Source organism: Leiobunum rupestre, chromosome 2 (genome assembly GCF_980474605.1).
Source record: "Leiobunum rupestre chromosome 2, qqLeiRupe1.1.hap1, whole genome shotgun sequence".
In the NCBI taxonomy this organism is placed as follows: domain Eukaryota; kingdom Metazoa; phylum Arthropoda; class Arachnida; order Opiliones; family Sclerosomatidae; genus Leiobunum; species Leiobunum rupestre.
The window spans coordinates 1,596,240-1,622,605 of NC_143385.1; the positions used below are offsets into that span (position 1 = coordinate 1,596,240).

The window sequence follows — 26,366 nt, forward strand, 5'->3', positions numbered from 1 at the left end:
TTTGTCAGTTTTTAAACAACATTAATCTAAATTTTAATAATTTTGTTATTAATACACGTGGAACAGAATCGAACTTCACTCGACGTTTTCCAAATCATCAAAACATCATCGCGACTAAATTGTATAAAGCCTGACAATCTGAAGTAACCAGAGTCATTCGCCACGATGTCCCGCTTCTTGCAATTCGCCACGTTGGCGGTTATATGCCTGAGTTTATTCCATGTCGCAGAATCGAATAAAAATTTAGTCGGCAAAGTTAAAGCGGTTAAAGAAAAGATCAAGTTACTACAAGCCGAAGAGAAAGCCGCGGAAGCGAAAGTTAAAAATGCCGAATTGAAACAGAAGCAAGCGGAAAAAAGAGCCGAAGACGCGCGTTCTGAAAGCGTAAGATTGCAATTGAAAGTCACCATTGACGAAAAAAAAGCGCAAGTTGCCGAAGAAAAGGCCAAAAAGGCTCATAAAGAATACTTAAAGACTATAGAGACAGGGAGTAAAGAGATAATTATAAAAAAAGCCAAAGCAGAAGCTGTAAAAGCGAAGGAGGCAGCCAAAATAGCAAGAGATGAGGCGCAAAAAGCCAAATCAGCAGCTCTCGTCGCCAAATTGGAGGCGGAGAAGGAAGAGGCTTTGGCTAAACAAGCGAAAGCGGAAACGGCCACTTTGAAGGGGAAGTTCGCCCGGAAGAAAGTCGACGTGCAAAAAGCGATTGAGGAATTAGCGGCTCTAGTGGCTGAATTAAAAAGAACATGCCGTATCGATGTTCGAGCATTTCTACAAAAGCAACCATTCGTTTTGAGTAAGATCATAAGTGGAATAATAACTTTAAGTATTGAATTATTGCCTATTTTCTTACCGAACCTTTATCGACACTGAACCTCTCGCTTAGAGAACTTTGTGCTAAATTAAACCCTGATTTCGCAGTAACTGTGAAAATCAGTTCGGTGAAAATATTGACAACTTTTCGTACTTATTGATATAATAACCCCTCTTGTAATATTTACTCCGTTACTTAAGCAATTTTAATCTTTAGAAAAACTTCAAAAACAAAAATGCTCCGATTTGACTGCAGAGTGTATCAAAATAAAGTCGGGATTAACGGTAGGACTATTTTAAAGCTTTAGTTATTATTAGTTATTTAATATAAATATAAAGTTATCAATTAGCGAAACTAACAAATTCATTTTAGGTAGCGCAAAAGATATCACTGATTAAATCTTGCGGATCTCATTTGGGGGTGACGAGAGAAACGACTCTTTTCAAAGAATTATTTCGATTATTTGCGCAATTAGGACAAAAGATTCCGCAGGTAATTCATTCACATCGAATCCATTTTACAAATTTTATTGCATCCGATGACATATTTCAATGTTGGATTTCAAATTTCATTAAAGGCCAAGCCGACAGATACGGTAGTTTCCTTATTATGCTGCCTTTCGTATCACGCCACAGAACTTCAGATAAAAGCAGCAAAGGTAACTTCTTTCTTTGACTATAGCCATAGTCTCATTAGACAATATAATCTAGTTTAAGAACGGTTGAATGAATGATTGGTTTGACAAATAAAGAGAAACTCGCCCAGAAAATGGTTTGCAAGCGATAGTGTGATCGTTAGAACAATCCTCATAGGTAGAAAATAATCGATATCAGTTTCTTAATAGGTACACATGTAACATGGATTAAACACTAGTGTTTAATCCATGCATGTAAGGACATGGGGCGATCCACACGGAGCCCAAATAATCATCATTTTAAATATAACTAGTTTTAGTCTACATCAGGTTTTTAATGATTTATAAATTGGAGGGTGCCCCGTGTATTTTGGTTCTGAACTTGTTAACTGCGCGAGCTTCATTATTGGGCATGTTCATTGGCTTTTTATATGATCTGAGACACCACAATATTGTTAGGAAGAAATCGGGTTCTACCTGCATTCCCGGCAAGCCAATAAATATATATTGATGTTTAAAACATATTTTATACATTTCTACACCTAATGTATTTTATTTACTACTACTTTCTTTCAATAATCAATTTTAAATATTTTTTTCTAAGTATGTATTTAGTTTTTAGAAATTGGCCGCCCTTTATTGTGAGGTAAATTCCAGAAATGGGATCGTTATTAGGAGGCAGGGCAAACCCTTATCTTGAGTTTCTTTCCCAAAAATGCCCTTAATTTTAGCTCGTACGTCTTCTCCTAAAATCAGAATTTTAATTTTATGATTAATAATAAAACAAATTATTTACACAGGAATGTATGACCTCTTCTGAACTTAGGAAGTGCCACGGAAAATAGAAAAATTTGAAGGAAATGTTCCAAAGTGTCGTTTCTGTTAAAACAGAAAACTGGCTTTCACAATAAAAAATTTCATAAATAAAATTGTTTAAACATTATTTAACTTTTTGCCGTAAGAATGTATTGCATGATAAATATATTAAAATCAAATTGTATTAATACAATCTTTACGTAAAATGTTACAGCAATCATTTCATACCCACTCATGTTGTTTTGCTATCGAAAGAGTTATCATCACCAACCAGTGCAACATTAAAAAAATAAGATAGTCGTCTAAGCAATTCTCAAATAATACAGCTATTGCCCATCGAAATAATACCTCTCTTCCATCATCAATACAAAAAAAGCCCGTAAAAATAAAAATTTGCATTTTTCAGTATTTCGCCCATTTTGTAATTTTAACGTTAATAGAAAATGGCATCTCTCTGAAACCTATTTTGCATATTAGTAATCGAACATACTTTTCAAAACCAAGTATTACATTGAATAACATGTTTCGTGGAAAAACCAAGTGTTACGTAAGAATTCTGAATTTCTAATTTGAAACTGGAAATATGAAAATCAAGACGTTTGTGGATAAATTTTAATTGCGCTAGCGAGGGAGAAATCAACGATAATCGAATATCCCAGGGATATTTATAATTTTCAAATTTGGATATCAGCAGTGAAGGACTTTCGGATAAAACCTGGATATCCATAATATATATATATATTTTTTGGTATTTAGATACGAGCAATGTAATTAAACCTGGAAAATCAACGCAATATAATTTTTCTTAGGGAGATTTCAATGGTTTTTAAGAGGCTAGAAACGTCACTATGTCGATCGTTGTAAGGGAATAACAATTATACAAAAACCAGTTCTACGAACTGAAAAAACAGTGTTTATTCTTGTAAGTGTTACGGCTAAGAAGGGACAGACATTAAAATAAATTTAGAATTAATGTTTTTACGAAACATCATAACAAAAAAATGTCCGCAAAGTTTATCCAGAATAAACTCTATAAACGTTAAGAGATTATATACAAAATTAAAGAGTGGAAAAATAATTATGACGTGCGATTCGAATCGCTCTTCATAATTATTTTTCCACTCTTTAATTTTGTATATAATCTCTTAACGTTTATAGAGTTTTAATTTAAATTCAATTTAATTGTGTGAGGATGGGTATGTGTGTGTGGTCGGGTATGATTGGGAACGCGGAAAAACGTAGCCAAGTGGGGAAAATTCCTCTTAGTTTGCGTTGTGTAGATCATCAAGAGCGCTATACAACGGCCAATTGACGTGGCAACACATTGACCAGTGTGCGCATGCGTTTTTCGCCTTCCCGGCCAGGCTTGGAAATAAGCGGTGGTCACTGGGTCAAAGACCAGTTTATTAATTGCTCGGACCAGTTTTTTTATACAAAAGCTAGGGGTTCACTGGTCCAGTGTCCAGTTTATTAATTAAAAAATATCTACCGTATTATCAGAGAGTGTAAAGATTATGAGAGGCGTCTCTTCCTATTCCCGTAACGTTAAAATTTCGTACAAGATTTTGAGAGCGCGCGCCCATAGGAGAGGTTACGATACTATCCGACACACGATGTCACTACTGGAAAATTTTTAAATTTTGTAAACATCCGGAAAGTTTTTCATCAGTCATGGCTGTTAAACATAGTTGAATTATGCTAATTTAAAATTAATAAAATTCAATTCCATGAAAAATAAAGAAACGTAAGTACAAGAAAGCGGACTATTTATAATATTTTGATACTAAAAGAATTATTTGTTTGATTAACCAAGGAAATTCATTGGAAATTTTATGAAATGGCCGAGGCTTAACGAGAACAGAGCGTTATAACTTAATACGAGGAAACATTGAAGTTTGTAAAATGAGATTAATGTTGTATTTTTAACAGTTTCCTATATAATCTTTTCTGGGTTTTCGTGTATTCATGGTTGAGATCTTGTTTTTTAAGGGAACTATGTATGCAGAATTCTATGAAAAAAGATATCATGTTTTGGTATGCAGTTGCACATGGAGAATCTTCATTAGCTTTAAAATATTTCTTGTCAATTCTTTGAATGATGAATCTCTCCAAACGTCCTTTAATATTTGTCATGTGCGATAAAAGCTTAAAACTGGTGTCAAATACTTAATTCATTTGTCTCCGTTACAAATTTGAAGAAACTATCAGTTGGTACGATGAGGCTGCTGAGCAGCTGATAGAAGAATTCTTTGCTGTTTTGAAAGCTTTAAAGTAAAAGAGCAGATTTGTTGGGTCAACAATTGGATTGTCTTTTTTGAGTTGACTTATGCAAGAAGAGCATTGAAGGTTTGAGTAGCAGCGGTGAATTAGATATCCTGAAATGTAACTAAGAACATTTTGTTTTAGCAGGTTTAGACTTCCAATAGAATTACAAAATTCTAAGTCTTCATCGGAACATTGCCCCTGGCTTTGCGAGACTACAAGATTTTCAAAATTAGAATCCGGTGGTTTCAAGAGATTATTCACAGAGGCCGCCCTGTATGCAGCTCGAAATTGTTATGGATTGGGATGATCACGGACTCGCAAATTATATGGTTAACGTGTAAATTTTCCGTAGTTTTATTTGTAAGCCCATCATTATTTACATTTTTCAGCCACAAAATAGAACTAAACTTTATATTAAGTTAATATGCCAATAAGCCTATCTAATGAAAATGCGAATTTACCAGTCTTTTTCCTTTGGAAACTTAAAAAAAGATGAACAAGGATTTCTTGTTTTCAATATTTTATAATTTAAAACAAAAGAATATACCCCAGACCCACTAAATTATTTAAAAACCTTGTAAAACTAGCATTAAAAATCTGGAAAGTTTTTGCGTCTCTTTTAAACCTAACATCGAAACGCACGCTCTGTGAGAACGGCGCCACTGGTGGCACCATCGCTCTTACGGTAGTAGTGGACATTTTTGGAAAAAAAAGTTAGTACGCTTTTTTGAAAGAGAGACGCCTCCTATAATCTTTACACTCTCTGGTATTATTAACCAACTGGTCTACGTGACCACTTAAATAATTCAAGAGTTGGGAGTCACTGGCCAAATAGACCAGTTTAGAAATAAACCTTATTTCCAAGCCTGTTCCCGGCTAGAAATAAAATATAAAAAATATGGTCGAACGACGTCGAGAAAATACGAGCATTCAACCAAAACAGGTTTAATTTCTAGTCAAATTTAAAGATAATACATAAATAATTCAAAATCTAGTTGCAAATTGAGTTTTTACAATAAAATAACTAGCGATTTGACCTGTATTTAATTGTAATTTTGTTATTTCCGGCTATTTCGTTCTCAATTAATCGTTAAGACTTGGACGCTTTTGTATATATAGGGATTTTGCTTTTTGAACCAGATTTACAGCGAAGAGGCAGGTGTAATGGCTAAAGACGCACGCTTACAGCTTACAGGCGTGAGTTCGAATCTCGCTTCCGCGTGTATTTATTAATAAATCTTTTAATTTTACTTTCAGTTTCAACATTTTCTCTGCTTTTTCTATCAAATAATTTATATTACTTATTTCCTCGAATAATATTACTTAAATTCCTCGAATTATCTTGTCATTTTAATTCATTTTGGGCTCCCAACGCCATCTCGTTACAGAAAAATTAGTAAGAATTTTGGAATTGCTGTATTTTTCACTTATAATTATTTATAATAGTATTTAATTTCGTTAGTATTTCCAAAAATATGGTTAAAAATATGAAATTCCACTCTTTTTATTTTTGTTTCCTTTTTCACTCCGCTATGTCCCGACGCCTTTCCCGTCTCGTATTCTCTCTCTCCCTTCTCTGAGAATCGACCGTCTCCCCCGTTGTCGCTCCCCAAGTAGCCGGTACCGTGAAACGGGAATTTGTTAAGAGCGTCGCCGAAAAAATCGAATTTCTTTAAACTAATGATTAAGCACTTACAAAAAACCCATTAAATCGAAACATGTATAAATCTTTTTCCTGCGGCCATTTTTACACCTCATGAGAGCTACCATCTTTTATGGATTTTCACTGCCAAGTTTTTTGTCCATATTTTTGTGATTGGCCTTGGAAGTGAAAAAACTAAGTGATAAAATCGCGAGCGAGGTAATTTTAGGGAAAATATTTCGTTGGTGTCTAAGGTCTGGGACCGACACCACCTTGTGAATCTTCATTTTCTTCAAAAACAAAAAAAGGGAAAATATTTCAATCCGAAACCGTTCACGCTTGTTTTTTTTACGATAATCAAGTTAAGTAAACTGTTTAGTTTATATCTTTAAATTTCTAATGAGGAAATTACCGTTTATTACTACAAATTGTAAAGTTAAATAAAAATAATAATCAACTTAATGAGAGTTTTGGTAAGTATATAAAGTAACTCAACTTAAATCTTTCCAAGGGTTAATATATGCTGTATCTTTTTTAAGGTACATCATGACTGGTTCAAATTGTATTGTTAGGGACTGCAAAAATAGCCATAGGTTACTTTCAGATTGGAAAAATCTAGTCTGTGAAATTCATAATGTATTGAAGAAAGAATGCTTTTGTAAACCACCCTTCGCATTGTATTCTTTACCAAAAAAATGACATTGCCAAAGTTTAAAATAGTTTAACACCTTTTTCGTAGGACAAACTGTAATTCTGAAAATAATTCTAACTTGAAATGCATTCTTAAAAAAAAGTGACTGTTCATTAAAAAAACATGATCTAATTCGGTTAAAGGAATTTGCTTTCTAGCATATTTTTCTTCATAAATTTCTGTCTCTTCAGCTACCTCATTTTGTTTTTCCTAATTTTAAAATATTTTAATACTATGCTAATTTTTTTCATATTATATAACTTACATTTTCAATTTCACAATTTGCAAGCTCTATAAAAATTGCACTACAGCGGCCTCATGTAATTTCGTGTTATTTTTTGGTGGAGAATGTAGCACTTGACGCGTAGATTACGAAACTAATTTTTTTTGGGGCCGCAAATGATAATTAAATTAATTAACTTAATGTTAAAAATGTACTAATTTTAGGGAATTACCGTGTTTTTGTATTTTTGGGTGGCGGAGAATGTAGCACTTGACGCGTAGATTACGAAACTATTTTTTTGGGCCGCAAATGATAATTAAATTAATTAACTTAATGTTAAAAATGTACTAATTTTAGGGAATTACCGTGTTTTTGTATTTTTGGGTGGCGGAGAATGTAGCACTTGACGCGTAGATTACGAAACTATTTTTTTTTGGGCCGCAAATGATAATTAAATTAATTAACTTAATGTTAAAAATGTACTAATTTTAGGGAATTACCGTGGTTTTGTATTTTTGGGTGGCGGAGAATGTAGCACTTGACGCGTAGATTACGAAACTAATTTTTTTTGGGCCGCAAATGATAATTAAATTAATTAACTTAATGTTAAAAATGTACTAATTTTAGGGAATTACCGTGGTTTTGTATTTTTGGGTGGCGGAGAATGTAGCACTTTACGCGTAGATTACGAAACTAATTTTTTTGGGCCGCAAATGATAATTAAATTAAGTAACTTAATGTTAAAAAGTTAGTAGAGTGGAAACCTAAACAAACAGTAACAAGCCGTGGTGTAGGCGACAACCTGACGAAGATAATTACTTCCAAAACACGTAAAAGACATTACTAAACTCCCCGTATTGGCGCCTGACGGCGCCGCGCACTCGCTTCGCTCAAGCGCTGGGGGCGCGCAGCGCCTCCCCAACCCCATACTAAAAAAAGCGATGGGCCATCTATAACGCGACCTAGAGGACAGTACCAAGCCTTACGCATCAAGTATATACTTTTAATCTCAACCAGAAACAAAGTGGCCCAATAATAGAAAACACCGAGAAAATGAACAAAAACTGTAAAAGATTTGATAAAGTACGGGAATATCACTTTGTGGCCCAAAAATACAAAACACCGAGAAAATGAACAAAAACTGTAACTGATTTTATACAAAAAGGGAATATCACGTGGAATTCATTAGGACACCGAAACTGTGTTGCCGGCGAACACACGACGGAAATAAGTACAACCAAACACGTGCAAATGCCCAAAAATTAGAAATTTAAAATTACATTAAAAAATTAAATAATCATTTGCGGCCAAAATAAAAATTACCCTCGTCATCTACGTGACAAGGTCTATCAGGCGCAACCAAAATTAATATAAAATTCAATGAAAATGAGAAATTTTTAAAATTAAAAAATTAAGTTAAACAATTAAATAATCATTTGCGGCCAAAATAAAAATTACCCTCGACATCTACGTGACAATGTCTATCAGGCGCAACCAAAATTAATATAAAATTCAATGAAAATGAGAAATTTTTTAAATTAAAAAAATTAAATTAAACAATTAAATACTCATTTGCGGCCAAAATAAAAAATACCCTCGGCATCTACGTGACAAGGTCTATCAGGCGAAATCAAAATTAATATTAAATTCAATGAAAATGAGAAACTTTTTAAATTAAAAAAATTAAGTTAAACAATTAAATAATCATTTGCGGCCAAAATAAAAAATACCCTCGACATCTACGTGACAAGGTCTATCAGGCGCAACCAAAATTAATATCAAATTCGATGAGGCCGCTGTACTACACTTCACCCGTATCTTCTAATGCACCAGCTGTGTATTGTACTGGATCAGTTTCAATTTCCATAAATTCGATCTGTTGTTGGTTTTCTTTTTAAGTCTGAATTGTTTGCCTATGTTTTTCGCAACCAAGGAAAGAGGTAGATTGTTCATTTAAGTTAATGTGACTGTAGGTTTTCTAAAATTATTTGTTAAATTAAAATTTATATAGCTTATTTTCATTTTATTTAGTCAATTTGTTAAATACAATTCCTCTTTTTATGTGTTGCTCTGGTAAAAGCAAATTTGGAACCGCGGTTGTATATAGTAATCTTAATTTAACGATAATCCGATTCCAAAAAATGGTCACCACAAATCGCGTCATTTGGATCAGGAGTCCAGTTAAAATTACCGATAGCTTCAAGCCATTCTTTTAACAAATCCGACCGATTAATAGGAAATCTTCAAAACAGAACATTTAATAAAAGAAACATCCTTGATCTTATCAATTTTTCAGTTTCTTACTTTTGCCAAGAAACTTTTTTATTTCTCCCAGTATTTACAAAACTTTTGACAGAACATTTTCTACCCATTGCAAAAGTTATTTTACTTTTAAAACCAAAAATATTTAAGGTCTACCAAATTTTAAAAGTGTACATATCTTTGAACTATCAAAACAAGTATTGCTTTCAAAATTTCCGCCAAGATCAATAAAGCAGACGACAGTTATCTTTCCTACGGCTAAAAACAGATGGCGCCAACATGATTCAATAGAGTAGAAACTTAAGCCTAATTCTCCTACTCAAATAAAACGTGTCCCGCGAATCCCAGATTTGTTTGGATATCTATTTATTCTACCTCATTGCTTATTTCTATGTAGTTATCCATGTTGAGAGCTTGGATTTAGTTGGGAATCTCATACAAAATATTGGTTTTTTGTTTTCAAAATTCACAAGGTGGTGTCGGCCCCAGGCCTTAGACACCAACCATACAACATAAATTATTTCAAATGTACCTCGTGGTTAACGGATGGACGAACGAAAATTACAAAGGGATATTCTATCGTGGACCGACATTATGGTCGATAAGTTAGCAGGGCTACCAGGTTTAAAACAAAATGGTGGACTACAGTGAATTATCGAGAAAATGATTTGTAAGGCACATGTTTCCGACGTCAGGAATACAGTGGTGGTTTTAGATTTCGCCTATGACCAATAGTTTTAGAGATATAAAAATAACAAGAAATGCATGTTAAAAAAGGATCTCAGTCGAAATTTTGGGGCTTACGGTTTCAGCATAGGCCAAAGCCAGGCGATCCGGCACAGATTGCGTTGTAGAACGGGGGGGGGGGCTTGTAGAAGGCAGGAGTCGAGGGTAAGAATTAGACACTACAAGAGATCTTTGGCTAAGACAGTCGCAGGCACACCGTTTTTTACACACAATCCAATCTCGTACAGTGTGCCGCCGGGTCGAACATAACTCTTTACCGGTAAGGGTTATAATTTTGAACGATATCTAGTTCGAAGCTACATTTACCGGCTTCAGTATCCCAAACTATTTTATTAAATCAGAGCCAAATAAATTAATAATTTTTCTATTGAAGTGGATTTTCACGATTTGAAACTTCAGATCTACGCCATTTTTTAAATTAAGATCGATTCGATTAAAAATTATATTTTTTGTTAATACTGCTCATTTCTGTTTTCATTAAGAAATTTTATTTAAAGTGAGATTTCTAGCCAATTCGCGGGACCGTGTAACTCGCGTACGCTTTATTGTGGAATATGAATTTGGTACCAAATGATACAGGCGCCATCTATATCCAAAAAACATGACTACATTATTTCCAAAACCAGGTAACTCGTAAAATTCGGTTTTTCTAAAAAATTAATTTAAATGAACGTTTTCGCGTTTTTCTACCTTATTTCCAAAACCAGGTAACTCGAAAACTTCATTGGGTTTATTAAGTTGATATATACGTTGATTGAAAATTTGTTCAAATTTAAATTTAATATTTATAATATAGTCATAACATCGGGGTTATTGTGTTTACTTAAATGTCCGCGACATCTTGTTCCCTTTTAAAAATCAGCCTTAACGAGCTCAATTGGCTATAAAAACTGAACGTCGGATTTGAACGACCAGGTTTGGCTTAAAAGTGAATTGAAGTTTGCTTCTTTATTATTATTTATATTTAAGTAATATTTAATTTGAATTTAAAATAATAAAAGTAATAGCAATTTTCTTCAGTTTCGCATTATAGCTATAGAACTAGCTTTTCGATGTCGCGCACAAGATTTAAATAGTCCAAAAACTAGGGCTTTGCGAGTACTCGATCAACATCGAGAACCCGACGATATTTGAGGTCCGATACTCGAACTCGAATTAGAAAATTTAAAAATACTCGTCGATTATCGAGTATCAGAAATTCGCCCTAATCGGGTACTCGAATACTCGAATAAGCCACCTGCCAAACTCGCAGATTTGTTTTTCCCGCCGATAATACTCTCTTTGTCATAGCCAGTCGCCCGGGTAGAAAATCGGGGGAAAATTCCAAACGAACATCCCTTACAAAGACCTTGAGTGATTGGCTGGCTGGATTCGTAAAGAAGTTGTTTAGTTTTGGTTTTGGATTTGAAAGAGCTCGGAATTATCTCTGCCGTGAGTGCCCAAGTAATGTTCTTTAGTTTAGCGTTTTGTTAATTTTTTTATCTTTTTTAATTTGTTAGTTGTTACCTAACATCCATTTGAGTAGTAGCTAGTAGGCTATTTTAAATTTTTCTTAATTACTCGACTACCCGAATAGAACTCGTCGATTAATCAAGTTCCCGAACGAGTTTCTAACTTCTCGACTGCTCGAACAAGGAAAATTTGGTAATAATCGAATTCTCGACAATCCGACTCGACTAACCGATGAAAAATTTATTAATACTCGAAACCCTACTAGATTGCATAAAACCACTACTCGCACAGCTCTACCAAAAACTTTAAAATGTTAAAAAATATTAAATGTTTTGTAGCGTTAACCTGAAGCGCCATCTGATACAACGGAAAACGGGAATTTTACATTAACTCGTCCGTCCGTGTCGATGTTTGAGGTCAGTGAAATTTTAATGGTTGCCAAATTCTAGGATGCCGAAGTAAAATAAAATATATGTTGTATATAAATGTAAAAATTGACCTATACTACAACGCTTTGCATTGTTTTACAGTCTTAAAAGAGATATTCTCTCAGTTGTGCTAACGTGCTTACGAAAAGAAGTATAAAAGAACTAATATGAAAAGATGAGTGTTGGTATATATGTTTGTCCGCTATGGGAATCTACAGTTTGAAAATTAGGTCGACCTTATTTGGTATACTATCTTATGGTACCCTGACTGTGGTTTTCGACTGTTACGGTCGGAAATTTACTATAATTAATTGAATTTATTTATTTATTAGGTATATCCGCTATAAACAAGATACTACACATTAATCTTAGCCCAAAGACCGAGTTTCTTAGTTCTTCAGGCATACACTCGAAAAAAGCTTCAATTATGGCACTTTTATTTAAACCTTCTTCTTTAGACACTTGGCCGTATAAAAAAAAAATATTATGTAGTCAACGTATAAATATTGTCGTTAACCAGTTGGTTATATCTGGTACGGTGAAATGGGTGGAGACAGTTATTGCAGCGTTCTATTTCGTGTTGAATGTGTCGGAGTTTCGTCACTGGCGCTTTTTCCTTGGTTATGCAAATAGGCATATTTATCCGGGAAATACCGGGAACCCCAGCTAATGTCTTATAAAGATCGACATTTACTATATGAAAGTCGCATTTTTGTTCATCGGATCCTAAAGGTAGATATAGGGTTCGGTTCCGGTTCCATTTAGAACCGAACCAGGACAGAATGAGAACCAAACTGAACTGAACCGAGTATTTTTATCACGTGCGTTATTGTGTTCCATACTATTAATCAATTCCGCTGAATTAAAGGGCAACAAAAATAGGATTGTGAATACTACATGGCATACTCAGCTCAAACGGCAACAGGAGTGAGTTTATTGAAACTAAATTTTAGACTATTATGTATATTGTCTTAATCGGAGGGAAAAGATCTTTAAAGTAGAAATTACTCAATTTTATTTTGTCTAAACTTTTTGTTTTTATTTCGTCACACGTGTTCTACGACAATGATAGCTTTTAATAATTTTTAAGCATCAACTGCAGTAAAATAGGAGAAGTTTGATGTAGTTTACAGTTTTGTACCCAATTTATTTTGTGTCTCTCGGTTCGGTTTGGTTGGGTCCCTAGTACTTCTACAGAAAATCCCATTTTTCCCCGACTGAAGTGCAAGAAAAGAAAATTTAAAATGTTTTAAAATAAAAATTTCGATGCAGTGGGAACACTTTTCCATGAACAAGCTATGTCGAACAAGGTATTGTTGGAAAGCACGTGGAAATTCGAATAAAATTGTGCAAGAGTTAATAAAAAATAATTAATGATTTTTCGATTCGAATCATTTGTGCTTCTTAACAATACCTCGTTTGCAGGCTTGGCATCGGGTTTCGGGTAGGGTCAGGTTGAAGTTAAGATTTTAGCCCGAAATTTTATCGTGTCGGGCTGGTGACCACTATTTTAAGTCATTCTGACATCAAACAGAAATTTCATTATGGTAGTCGTTTTATCGACTTCAAAATCCACCCTAATCTTCAGAGAGTCCAAACTTCTTTTGTTGGATACTACTTTCCTAGTCTGACCGCATCTTTTTTTAAGAATATGCAAACGACCAAAGAAAGCAATAGTTACCAAACGGCAGGTTCCAGAAAGGGAAATTTTTCTGCTCTAGGCTCCGACCACCCTTTCTTCGTGATCTTGTCATAGGAGGGATAAGCATTCCAAATCTGGGTATGGATTTCTGCACATTACACAAGGCTCTCTGGCTAGCAGCCAATCGGCCATGCAGAAGTATTGTCCAAACACATGGTGGTTTTAACTTTGTTGACTCTCTTACCCATAATGTTTGTCGACTTTCATTTTATCATGATTAATTTATTTGAGAGTGCCCTTTATATTTTGGTTCGATACATAAGCTTATAAGCGCAAGCTTCATAACTGGGCATGTTTCTTGGCTTTTTATATGATCTGAGACCCCACAATATTGTTACGAAGAAATCGCCTTCTACCTGCATTCCCGGCAAGCCAATAAATAATATATTGATGTATTAAAGAAATAAATATTTTAAACATGTCTACACCTATTTAACTACTACTTTCTTTCAATAATCAATTTAAAATATTTTTTCTAAGTATCTATTTAGTTTTTAGAAATTGCCACCCTAAATTGTGGGAAAATTTCAAGAAATGGGATCGTTATTAGGAGGAAGGGCAAACCCTTATTTTGTGTTTCTTTCCCAAAAATGCCCTTAATTTTAGCTCGTACGTCTTCTCCTAAAATCAGAATTTTAATTTTATGATTAGCAATAATACAATTCATTTACACAGGAATGTATGACCTCTCCTGAACTTACGAAGTGCCCCGGAAAATAGTAAAATTTGAAGGAAATGCTCCAAAATGTCGCTTATACTAATAACAGAAAAATGGCTTTCACAATAAAAAAATTCTGAAATAAAATCATTGTTTAAAAATTATATTACTTTTTGCAGAAAGGATATTAAAACCAATTGGTATTAATACAATCATTATGTAAAATCAGAAGTAAATGAAACGAAGTTATCGACAAAGCCCTCAGAATCGGAAGGCGTTTTAGTTATGAAAATCGAGTCAAATAAAAGCTAATTACCACCCCCGTCTTTTGACGCGATAAATTTCCCTTGGGAATTAAGGGTTAAGCTATCTCTCAGCCTAGCGACGCCACTGCTATCAGAAGAGCTTGGTTTATTTCCGGTTGGCGAAGAGAAGCTAGACCTACTAATTTTCGGTAGCGACGTACCAAGAAGATTAAATGCTAGAAGAGTTAAGCTTGAATTGAAGAGTTTATTTGGGGATGAATCAATTAGCCTCGAAGCCATAGAATCCCCAGTAATCAGCGCAACCACTATGAAAATTCCTAGCGAAGAAATTTAGAGAAAGTTAGATAGTCAACAAAGGCAATTAGCGGATGATCAAGAGCACGAATGCGTCCACGGAAACGAAATAACAATCCTCATAGGCTCAGACATTTGCTGGGAAATTGTTATCGAAAATATCGAGCGATTAGGGCTGAATCTAATGGCAATGGAAATTATATTTGTATGGGTTGTAAGCGGACCTGAAATAACGTCAAATATGGTCGTAGTTTCTAAAGCCGAGAGTTGCGGCGCAGTTAGCATTTTGAATGTAGGAGTATTTAACGGAGATCCAGAAGTCAATATCATCGAATTGGGAATAATACTGCTAGAATTACAATTACGATTTCGGTTGCCATGGTTACGCGGGAGCTGTTCTGATAAGACTGTACGAAATTCACCTTTATAATTAGTTGGTAGCGTCATCTATATTTTGTAAAGTTGTATGGCTAAAATTAAATAACTATTAGCTAACTCACCGTAACTTGAGTTAAAAAGGATCGTGTTGACAGAATAAAATTATTTTTAAACAACTTCAAAGGTTTGTTTGCTACGAGTAATCATACATTTCAATTTCGCATAGATTCGCGAAAAAATTCAATTGCAATATAGTTGCCACCACTAGAGACAGATGCCGCCACGGTAGAACGATAAAGTTGATAAAGTCTCCTTATTGAACGAAATTGGTCCCGCGCCAGCCAGATTTAGTTGTACCTCTATTTATTCCCAACTCAATGGTCAATATCAGTGATAGATTATAATCCTTTTGGGAATTGGAGCATTTAGGGATACGAGAAAAGGAAAGCGAAGCGCCCTCTCCAGAAGAAAAAATAGCAATGACGCAATTTGAAGACAGAGTTAAATATGAAAATCATAAATATCAAGTTAGTCTGCCCTGGATTGACGAGGAACCCGAGATTCACGAACAAAGCGGTAGCGGAAAGAAGATTTAATAGCCTGCTACATCGATTACAGATAAATCCGGTACTATTTGCAGACTACAGAGAGATTTTCGAAGACTACGAAAAGCGACGGATTATTGAAAAGGTGAAAAGAGATGAAAAGACAAAACCGAAGCCGATCAATTATATCCCGCATCAACCAGTGATCAGGGAGGAACGAATCACTACAAAGGTTAGGATCGTCTTTGACGCTTCCAGCCACGAAAAGAGTGAAAAATCGCTAAATGATTGTCTCTATGCGGGTCCTAATTTAAACCCGGACTTGCTTGACGTCTTAGTTATATTTAGAATTAGAAAAATTGCCATAGTCGCCGATATCACGCGAGCTTTCTTGCAAATAGAGATCAATCCTGATGACAGAGATGTGGTACGCTTTTTGTGGCTTAAACAGACGTATCGACATAAGAGAGTTTTTTTGGATTTACTTCGAGCCCGTTTCATTTGGCGGCGACCATAAAACACCACTTAAAAAAGGATCAGGAAGAATTTCCGGAAATCCGCGAGTCGCTAGAGAAAGAGTTGTATGTAGACGATTTGATATCAAGCAGAGACGACGTCGATGCAGCCTTCAATTTGGCGAAAGAGTCGAAAGCGATACTAAATGACGCCAATATGGAGCTTAGAAAGTGGCAAACCAACTCGAGCGAGCTGCGAGATAAATTACGTCAAGAAAATTGGATCGAAAATGAAAATTTTGGGAATGAAATTGGTTCCGGATCAAGACCTATTTACGTTCGACATATAAGCGCTAATCAACTATCTCAAAAAGCTGAAACCAACAAAACGTAGCGTTTTCTCCTCCGCAGCGCGGATATTTGATCCACTCGGGATTATAACCCCCTTCACGATCCGAATTAAACTGATATTTCAACAGATCTGGGTGAAAACGCGCGAGAACGATTAGAACGATATTTAACCCCAGGATTAGTAAAACTTTGGCAAAAATGGTGCGCGGAACTGCCAGACTTAAGAGTCATTTCGATGTAAAGTCACAACACAAATGTTGTTGTCAAAAGCGCGGGTCGCGCCAGCGAAGAGAAAGAGTTTACCTCGCCTAGAATTGATGGGAGCGCTTCTAGCGGCGAAGCTGACCGCCAGAGTCAACGAAATTCTCAAGCTCCCCGGCGACAAGATAAATCTACGGACTGATTCACGAATCACTCTTGATTGGATCAAATCGGTTTCGAGAAGATTTAAACCATTCGTAACGAATCGTGTGCGGGACATTCACGATCTCAGCGAACCGTCGGCGTGGCGTCACTGTCCTGGAAAGGACAATCCAGCTGACCTGTTAACGAGAGGACAAAACCCAAAAAGTCTAGCGGGAAATCGTCTATGGTGGAAAGGGCCATCATGGCTTTCAAGTTCAGAAGAGAAGTGGCCCCACGCAGCAAAAAACGAAACGGAAGAAGTGAAATCCGAGTTATCGGAAGAGATTAGAAAATCCTACGAGGAAGAAGAAATTTGTTGTTCTCGGAGAGCCACTATTAAAAATAGACGAGTTTAGTTCGTTATATCGGTTACTTCGAAAGACCGCGTGGGTGTTACGTTTCGGGAATAATGCGAGAATCGGGACGGTAAACAAAGACGAAAGAGAACTTTCACCAACTTTAACAGCCGACGAGTTTAACAGAGCGAACCTCTATTGGATTAAACGAGTTCAATCAGAATCGTTTCCAGAGATCGAAGGTCTAAAAGAAACTAGAACAATAGCGAAAAATTTGAAATTAGCGGTATTTTACCCCTTTCTTGAGAACAAGGACGTTTGAGAGTAGGAGGAAGAATTGGACAATCGAACCTCCCCTTTGAAAAGAAACATCCTGTAATTCTCCCTTACGAACATCGATTTTCTGAATTGTTAGTTGTTCGGGAACATGACAGAGTTTTTCATTTGGGTTTAACGAACACTTTGGCCCAAGTTAGGGAGTTGTAGTGGATGATAAGAAGTTAAAAAACGAATTAAGAGTTGTATGATTTGTAGAAGGTGGTGTGCAAAGCCCTTGCGCCTTTACCGGAGGATCGAATCAAAGAATCTAAAGGTTTTGAAGTAACGGGTTTAGATTTTGCCGGCACCCTTTATGTGGGTCCTAAACCCTCAAAAAAGGTCTATATCTGCTTTTTCACCTCTGCGGTGCATCTTGAATTAGCCGTTGTTGACCAACAAACAGTCATCACTCCTAACCCACCCGCTAACCCACTCACTAACTCAGCCTAAAACCCACCCGTTAACTTACCCGTTGCCTTTGCAGTTGGGTCAACCACTAACTCAACCAGCAGTGCTACCAGCTCAACCACCAGCAGTGTTACCAACCATCCATCCATTTCAAATAGAGTAGGTTAATGCGCTTGGTGACGCGATATTTTCGGCTCGCATAACGGCACCAGATGGCGTTACCGACCCTGTTTTATTTGTAAATGAACACCGCAATACTGTCGAAGGTTACCTACGAAACAAACTAAACGATAAGAAGGAAACAAACTAAACGATAAGAAGGGTATCAAGTGGTATATGGTGATACGTGCGCGCTATACCCGAGAACTCGGCAACACTGGTACGGACGTTGAGGCAATGCCGTATACCAGGGGTTTTACACACGCAACCCTCTCGCCAGAGATAATCCCCGAGCAAATAAACTGTAGTCGAGACAAAATTGCCGACTCTATGAACAATTATGAAGGGTTAGGAAGTGGATGGGTTTTGGATAAAATTTGTATTTACAAATTAACATTATCCAATATTTACCTCTGGTAGGCGGTACATATTTTCAATTACCACCTGTAATTGAAAGTAAACGAGCCAATTGACAAGAAATGTTTCCTGTGGTAAATATTGGCCAAACTACATCCAGCTAAAAACCACCCTAACCGTATAAACGATACGAAAACGAACTCGATTTGTGCGGGATTACGTTTCCTTTTGAACTTGACCCTTATAAACTGAAAAAGTTCGAAGAGGCGAATAATTTATCTGTAAATATTTTCGCGTACGAAAAGGGTTATGTGAGCGAAAATCGTGTAACCGAGTCGAGGGAGATTGATTTACTTTTGGTGACAAATGGCCAGATTAAACACTATGTGTTAATTCGCCACCTAAGTCGCCTCTTCAGTGGATTCACCAAACGTGATCACCAGACGTTTTATTGTCGCCGATGTCTAAAAAGGAGTAATTCCGAAGACATTATCAAAGACCATATGCGCGACTGTAATGTTCACCAACCACAACGTGTGATAATGCCACTCAAGGAACCAGTATTGAAATTCAAAAACTACGAAATGATCCAAATGGTAATTTTAATTTCAATGTATTATGTTCAATAATAATAATTTTACCCTTACATTTTAGGTTCCTTACACAATTTTTGCGGATATTGAATCATTACAGTCAAAGATATTTACATGTTTGCCAGACGCATCTCTATCCTCAACCACGAGATTAGCTTTTCACGTCACATGCGGGTTCTCGTACGTGATTATCGGACCAACAGGTTAGGTTAATCAAGTGTACATAAATAAGGCATTATCTAAAGATTTTATTAAAGGTGAACTGGTAAAACACGAAACATATCGGGGAAACGATGGTGCGTTGAAGTTTTTGAAAATGCTTATGGACGACTCCTCGATCATATCCGATAAGTTGAAGGAAAATATCCCGATGAAACTCACGGATGATGAAGAAAGATCGTACCAGTCAGCCACACACTGCTACGTTTGCGAGGAAGTATTTTCAAAAACTTCATTCAAAACCCGCGACCATGATCATTACACGGGGGTTTATAGAGGATGCGCGTGTCAAAGCTGTAATCTGAAGTTGAAAGCTCCGAAATTTCTCCCCGTTTTCCTTCACAACTTAAGCAGGTAATATAAAATATAATTTATAATTTAAACCAATTTTTTAAGTTGAAAATCTTACAGATACGATGCGCATCTTATTATGTAACAAATCTCCCAAATTAAAAATAAAAATATCGATTGTATCGCTACCAACAGCGAAACGTACATTTCGTTTACGCTTGGCAAGTTGCGTTTTGTTGACAGTATCCGATTCTTGCCTGCCTCCCTTGAAACGTTGGTTGCAAATCTGGCAAGGGTGGTTCCCAAACATTTTCCGCGATCAACTCTGTGTTTAGTCCCGAAGAAGTTTAACTTCTCCTTCGCAAAGGGGTTTATCCATATTCATATATGGATTCTGAAGATCGTTTCAAAGAAACACAACTGCCACCTATCAACTGTTTTTACAATGATTTAACCGATGAACCTCTGAGGCTCTGAGTGAATCCGACTATGAACATGCTCAAAGCGTCTGGAAAACGTTCAACATAGAAAATTTGGGTATGAATTAATTAATTATTGCTAGTTTAAATAAATTAACGATTTTATATCTTTAAAGGAGGGTACCACGATCTATATGTATTGTCTAATACACTCCTTCTAGCGGACGTTTTTCAAAATTTCCGTCAGATGTGTATATGAACTCATACCGTCTAGATCCCACCCATACCTACACCGGTCCAGTATTTGCGTGGCAGGCAGCCCTTTTTATGACAAAAGTACGCTTAGACCTCTTTCTAGACGAGGACATGCATTTGTTCATAGAAAAAGGGTTCCGAGGAGGGGTTTCAATGATAAGCCACCGCTTCACACAAGCCAACAACAAGTATCTAAATACATTTGATCCGTCCAAGCTAGATAAATATTAAATAAAAAATGCTTTTATCAAAGCAGTTGAAAGGTTGAATTAAGGGGGAGTAGTTGAGATCTACGAAGGCGCAGATATTGAAAATGTTTTAGGTTTAATTTTCAAAAGCCAAATATATTTCTAAAATAATTTCCATCGATTTTCCTTACCTTTTATATATTTTAAAACCCTTCCCTTAAATTTGAGCCTTGAAACTGTAACAGTAACTGCTACGTTGTTGTAACTAGCCGTGCAGATTTATTTTGCAAATTAGTACTCGTAATGTGTTATAACTTAATTAATTTGCTTTTTTATGTTAAATTAAAAATGTTGTATGAATATAAAATAAATTAAACGGTTACAGGAGTTGGCAACGTTCTATGTAAGCTAATTATCTTGATGAATTTAATTGTTGTTATATAAGTCATATACTAAATTCTATCTATCTAACTTTTCGTACCTTATTAATCCATGGTAGAATTACACATAACAATACGGAGCTTTATACAGTTTTGGCATGCCTAATGCAAATCTGAAGCTCCACACAAGTCGAGTAAGCGCTGGTAGTAAAAAAGAGACTTAAGAGTTACATTAAAACGCCATGTTTCTTTCTAGAAAGGCCTATTAGAATTTATTGTTATTGGAAGAAAAACCGTAACTTATCTTTTCTAAGCCACAGGGCAAGACACACGGCTCTCTTTGCACTTGCAGGCTCTCTATAGGAAGAGACTGTCATCTGTTCATTGTGAAAATAGAAGCTATAGTTACATCCAAATTTTCTCTGTTAACTTGAACACAGTCTTGATTAAAATTATTGCAAATCTCTTTTATTTAATATTTGTGACTTTTTCTAGTTCAGTTTCTGTTATACATATATAAAAAGTATTTTTACACAATTAAAGGGTGGTTCACTTCTTCTATTGCTAATCTTCGCTTCGCTTCGCTGGATTCTTTTTTTATTCTAATTATTTGGGGGAATTTTGCATTTGTGTCTCAAGCGGATGTAAGCTACAAACAACACTACCGTTAGTTGAGAGCCGCAACCATTCATTCAACATTTTTAATACCAGTGAACATTGCTTGCTTAAAGGTACTTAAAAAAAATCCGAAACTTTGTGTGGTTTTGCCGAAAAAACGAACTGAGAGGTATAACAGTTCGACTTTCAGTGGTTGTTTATTGAGACGCTGACTGTCTTAATTTTTTTTTAAGACTGGGTGAAAAGGTTTCTTTTTACTATTTGAAAATAACGCATCCGGCACTGCACTTGAGCAAGTGCTGTATTTTGGTGAATATAAACAGTATTCCAAAATTATATGTTTTCGAATATAATAATAATAATCCCAAGGCTTGCCTAAGTCATCAAGCGACTTTTAAAGCCATTAATTCAGGTGCCGGGTTACGATGCGTAGGAGGGTAATGGCAAGCCCTCCATGCCATGCGAGCCAACAGCTCCCTACACTAACTATTACCTCGACAAGTTTTTATGGAAGGGGAAACCGAAGAGCTCGAGGGAAACCCCTTAAACTTGCAAACTCAACGCGGAAAGAGTCGTTCCGAGTTTTCAGCCAGTGCCACTAGCTCGGATCGAACCCGGCTGCGAGGTGAAAGTGCTAACCACTCCGCCACCCCACATTACGATATGAGGGATGCCCAAGTTTTAAAATGTATTCGTAATAAATGTGAGATAAGATAAATATTTGTAACAATTTTATATTTTTCCCAAAATAAACAAATGATTTATCAACCGTTGAAATGATAAACCCATAATAAATCTAAAACCTCTTGAAATGTATTGACGTTAGAATGTGATTTTGTCACTTAAATGCTGATTTAAATATTAAATATATAAAATATTCCTTATTAAGCACTGTTTTCAAGTCATATCATAAAATAAAACACTCTCAATTAAATGCTCAGTAAAAAATATATTCCGGTAAATATATCAAGTTTTGTATTAATATTTACCTGTAAAACATATTTTTGCGAACCTATTTATTCTAAATGTAAATATGAAAATATATAGTTTCAATACTAAATATTTATTCGCAGTTTAATTTTAAAAATAAAGTTCAAAATTCCTAATTTCTTTAAAATGTATATAAATTCAGTAAATTTTATATTATTCCAGTAAATTTATTATCATTCAGTATTTAGGTTACCTTCCAGTTAATTGAAACTTTCAGTAGTGGATATTGTGCCAGTAAATGGATATTTTGCCAGTATATGGATATTTTGCTATAGACAAAAATTATTGAATTCCAAACGATCGACGGACGATCCTTTCGATCAAAGTGCAATCCAAATTTATTTCTAAACGATTAGTTTGATCAACTTGCCTATTATTTAATTCAGCCTGGGAGTATTCTGGTTCGAACTATTACTCGAGCGCAATTCATTTCCAACAAGTATCATACACGTATCTACCTGTTTACATTTGAAGGTTTATCTGCATGAAGCTACGAGCGCTTTAAAAAAAATGGCGCTATACCATAGTTCTCAATTTCCGATTCGAAAATAATTTATTTTAAAATTAGGAATAATATATAATTTTTTTCGAATATATTAGTATCAAAAGGGACGGTAGTCCCTATGCAAGGTCCGGGTATAGAGTAGAGCACCTACCCAAGCACTTGCTATATTATCTCGAGCCAGAATGAAGCTGATTTTAACCCCTCGTATCTCAAAAACTATAGGTCGTATCAAAACAAATTATGTATTGTTTGAAAGGTTACAGGAACGCGACAAACATATACGAATTCCACCGAACAAGGTTGAGGCGACGTTTCGTAGTAATGGGGCAAAGTAAGGTTTAATTTTTCTTCTTCTTCCATCTTCTCCTCGCAGACCGCTTTACAGCAAAAACTACTGAACCGATTTAATTGCAATTTGGTATACTGTTTCAAATTAAGCTCTCATTGTGTCCTTCCAAAGGAGAAGTTCATATTTGGTATAGTTCTTGAGCTACGGCGACAAATGTACAGTTCAGCGAGTAGGTAACGAAACCATGGAGTAATAAACACATAAGAAGTAGTAAACCGGAGCGTCCAGCGATTTAAAAAAAATCAATGCAAAAGGTTTGAGGGTTGATTCTAGGTGAAAACGTGGCGCTGTGTTCGAAAAAATAGTCTTAAAGGTTAAAATGCCCGCTATGACGGATAGACTTCGAAACTATGTATGCAACATATTTATAGGTGGATTGTAGGTAAAAAGGGGCGCTGAGTTCGACAACAATAGTCTTGCGAGTGTCAGGGTGGGGGTTGTCCGCCATAGGGCGTGCAGATAAATAAGAACAGTTTATGACGTTTATGGGAATATATTTACAGATCTTGCCCTAGGGAAATAGATTAAACATTCGAATGCCACTGATTAATAGGTTGTTTCTAAGTGAAAGAGGTGCAGTGAGTTCGAAGTGTCTCGCCAGTGTCAGGGTGGGCAGTGTGCCGCCAGAAGGCGGTAAACCATGCCAAGGAGTAATAAACACAGTACAAAACGTGTAAAGTTTAATAACAATCGTACAAGCTTATTTATTAACATTAAAAAATGAATTAAAGAGCATAATGACGTCACGTTTTCCAAAAATTAAAGTATACAATATCTAAACGTACACAATGTTGGTGAAAGAGCTAGGCAGTTCTCAATATTCCACATACATAGGTGAAAGTTCACTTTCCAATTTTGTTTATAAATATTATTTCCGCTTTTTTACGTTTAAAGGTATTATAATAACTTCACTTCTATTGTTATAAACAAAAAGGCGTAAAATCCACCTAAAGACCATTCGGTTAAAAATTTTAAGATCCTTTAAACAAAAACGTCACGTCCTATATTACTCTAGGCCATAAAAGTATTGAAATCAAATAACGGGCAAGATCTTTAATTATATTCCCATAAACGTCATAAACTGGACTCATTTATCGACAAGTACAACCATAAAACATTTGAAAGAGAATGTCTAATATTAGAATCGCATTGTATCAAATATATTGTTTAGATCGAAATATATTATCTACTTTGTTTAAATTTACTTTTTTACCTTAAAACCATAATTAAATAAGGCAGACAAGTTGTTGACTGCAGTAATTGCATCACTGCAGTCAACCACTTGTCTGCTTTCAGAAATTTGCCAGTTTCAATAGTCGCACCACCTCCTATCGATAATGTACAGAAATGTTCAAGTACCACTAGTACGGACAGTTTCAGTAATTTTATCGAGTGTTTTTATTTTGTCTCGGTTGGCCAAGGTGGTACTTTGAGTGATACAAGAATTAAACACGTGCCAACGTTTATTTCACTACCAAGTTATGTTGACTCTGATTATTAAAACTCGTTTACTATGATTTTAAGGTAAAAGAGTAAATCTAAACAGAGTAGATAATATATTTCGATCTAAACAATATATGCACCTATAAATAAAATAAACAAGTCGGGCCACGTTTTGCGAGAACGAAAGAAAACTTTAATATCAGGAGGTTAAAATTTTCCCGTGATAAATAATCAGCTAGGCTAATACCCAAGACACCACCTTAGGCCTAAGTCATCGAGCGACTTTTGAAGGCATTAATTCCGGTGGCCGGGTTACAATGCGTAGGAGGGTGGTGACAAGCCCTGCATGCCACGCGTTCGAGCCAACAGCTCCCTACACTTACTATTACCGTTAACCTCAACAAGTAATGCTGCCATCTACATCGTTTTGAGGAACTAATTCTTGATATTTATGCTTGCATTTCATCCACTACGTTGTAAATTTGATGATTTGTTCACTCTTTATACATTCTTAAGAAAACGTTTTATACTATTTTGACATTTTCTTTAATTATCTTGGTAAATTATTAAACTTATTTGGTTTTATTAGAATCGTTACAGTTAAGCTAAGAAACTTGTCTCGGCCATCGAGCCGAAAATACGTTCTAGCGCAGAATGCTTTGCGAACATCCCAAGAACCGTTGAAAATTTTCAAACGAATTTATTTAACGGTGTATTTGATACACTGCGATTCTAATATTAGCCATTCTCTTTGAAATGTTTTATGGTTGTACAAAGGATTTTAACTCAGTAAAACACTTAAGACGCGCAAGGTCTAGGATAATACTTCAGAGCACATCACTTGTTGATAAATAAGTCCAGTTTATGACGTTTATGGGAATATAATTACAGATCTGGCCCGTTATTTGATTTCAATACTTTTATGGCCTAGAGTAATATAGGACGTGACGTTTTTGTTTAAAGGACCTTGCAATTTTTAACCGAATGGTTTTTGGGTGGATATGGCTATTTGAACGGCCTTTTCAAGGAGCCTCACATTAAAATAGGGTGTAATTTTCCTTTAAAATAATGGAAGTTGCTATTTAGGCCGACATTTTCGGCCCATATAGTGACGAGACCATTGTAAGATAAGATCAGCCAAAATAGAAATTCATTAAAAGGTTGTTATTTTTCCCGAAATTTTCTGAAATGTGCAATGTCGGCCCATTTAGCAACGACCCGCAGGAAAATCTATTTAGGCCGAAAATTTACCTTCCTTTCCCAAACGCTTTTGGTTGTTTATTTTACTATTTTGATCGTTGATGGCTTTCCAAAGTACTAAAGAGCTAGGCGTCTCATTTAAGTAGTCATCTGAAAGAGCATACGTTTACCATAATCGATGCTGTGGCTGAGGTACAATCACTAAGCTCAAGAAAACTTGACCTAACTACAACGTTTTGCGATCGTATTGTCACGATATACCAAGATTTCTTCGGAAATCAATAGGGTTGGACAGTTACATAGAGAACTGTTTAAAACACGCAACACGTGCAAGAAGACAACAGCTGTGC

At 35.6% G+C, this 26,366-nt stretch overlaps 1 long non-coding RNA gene across 2 annotated transcripts; it reads left to right on the forward strand.

The window, feature by feature from the left end:
• Positions 1–741: 741 nt before the first annotated feature.
• On the forward strand, positions 742–14,431 carry LOC149954650 (uncharacterized). Of its 2 annotated transcripts, XR_016478109.1 has the most exons (5): positions 742–796; positions 1,031–1,098; positions 1,187–1,306; positions 1,392–1,472; positions 14,352–14,431. It is a non-coding gene; the product is annotated as an uncharacterized LOC149954650 (long non-coding RNA). The 2 variants fall into 2 exon arrangements; XR_016478108.1 differs by lacking the exon at positions 742–796 and having other exon boundaries at positions 989–1,098.
• Positions 14,432–26,366: the final 11,935 nt, after the last annotated feature.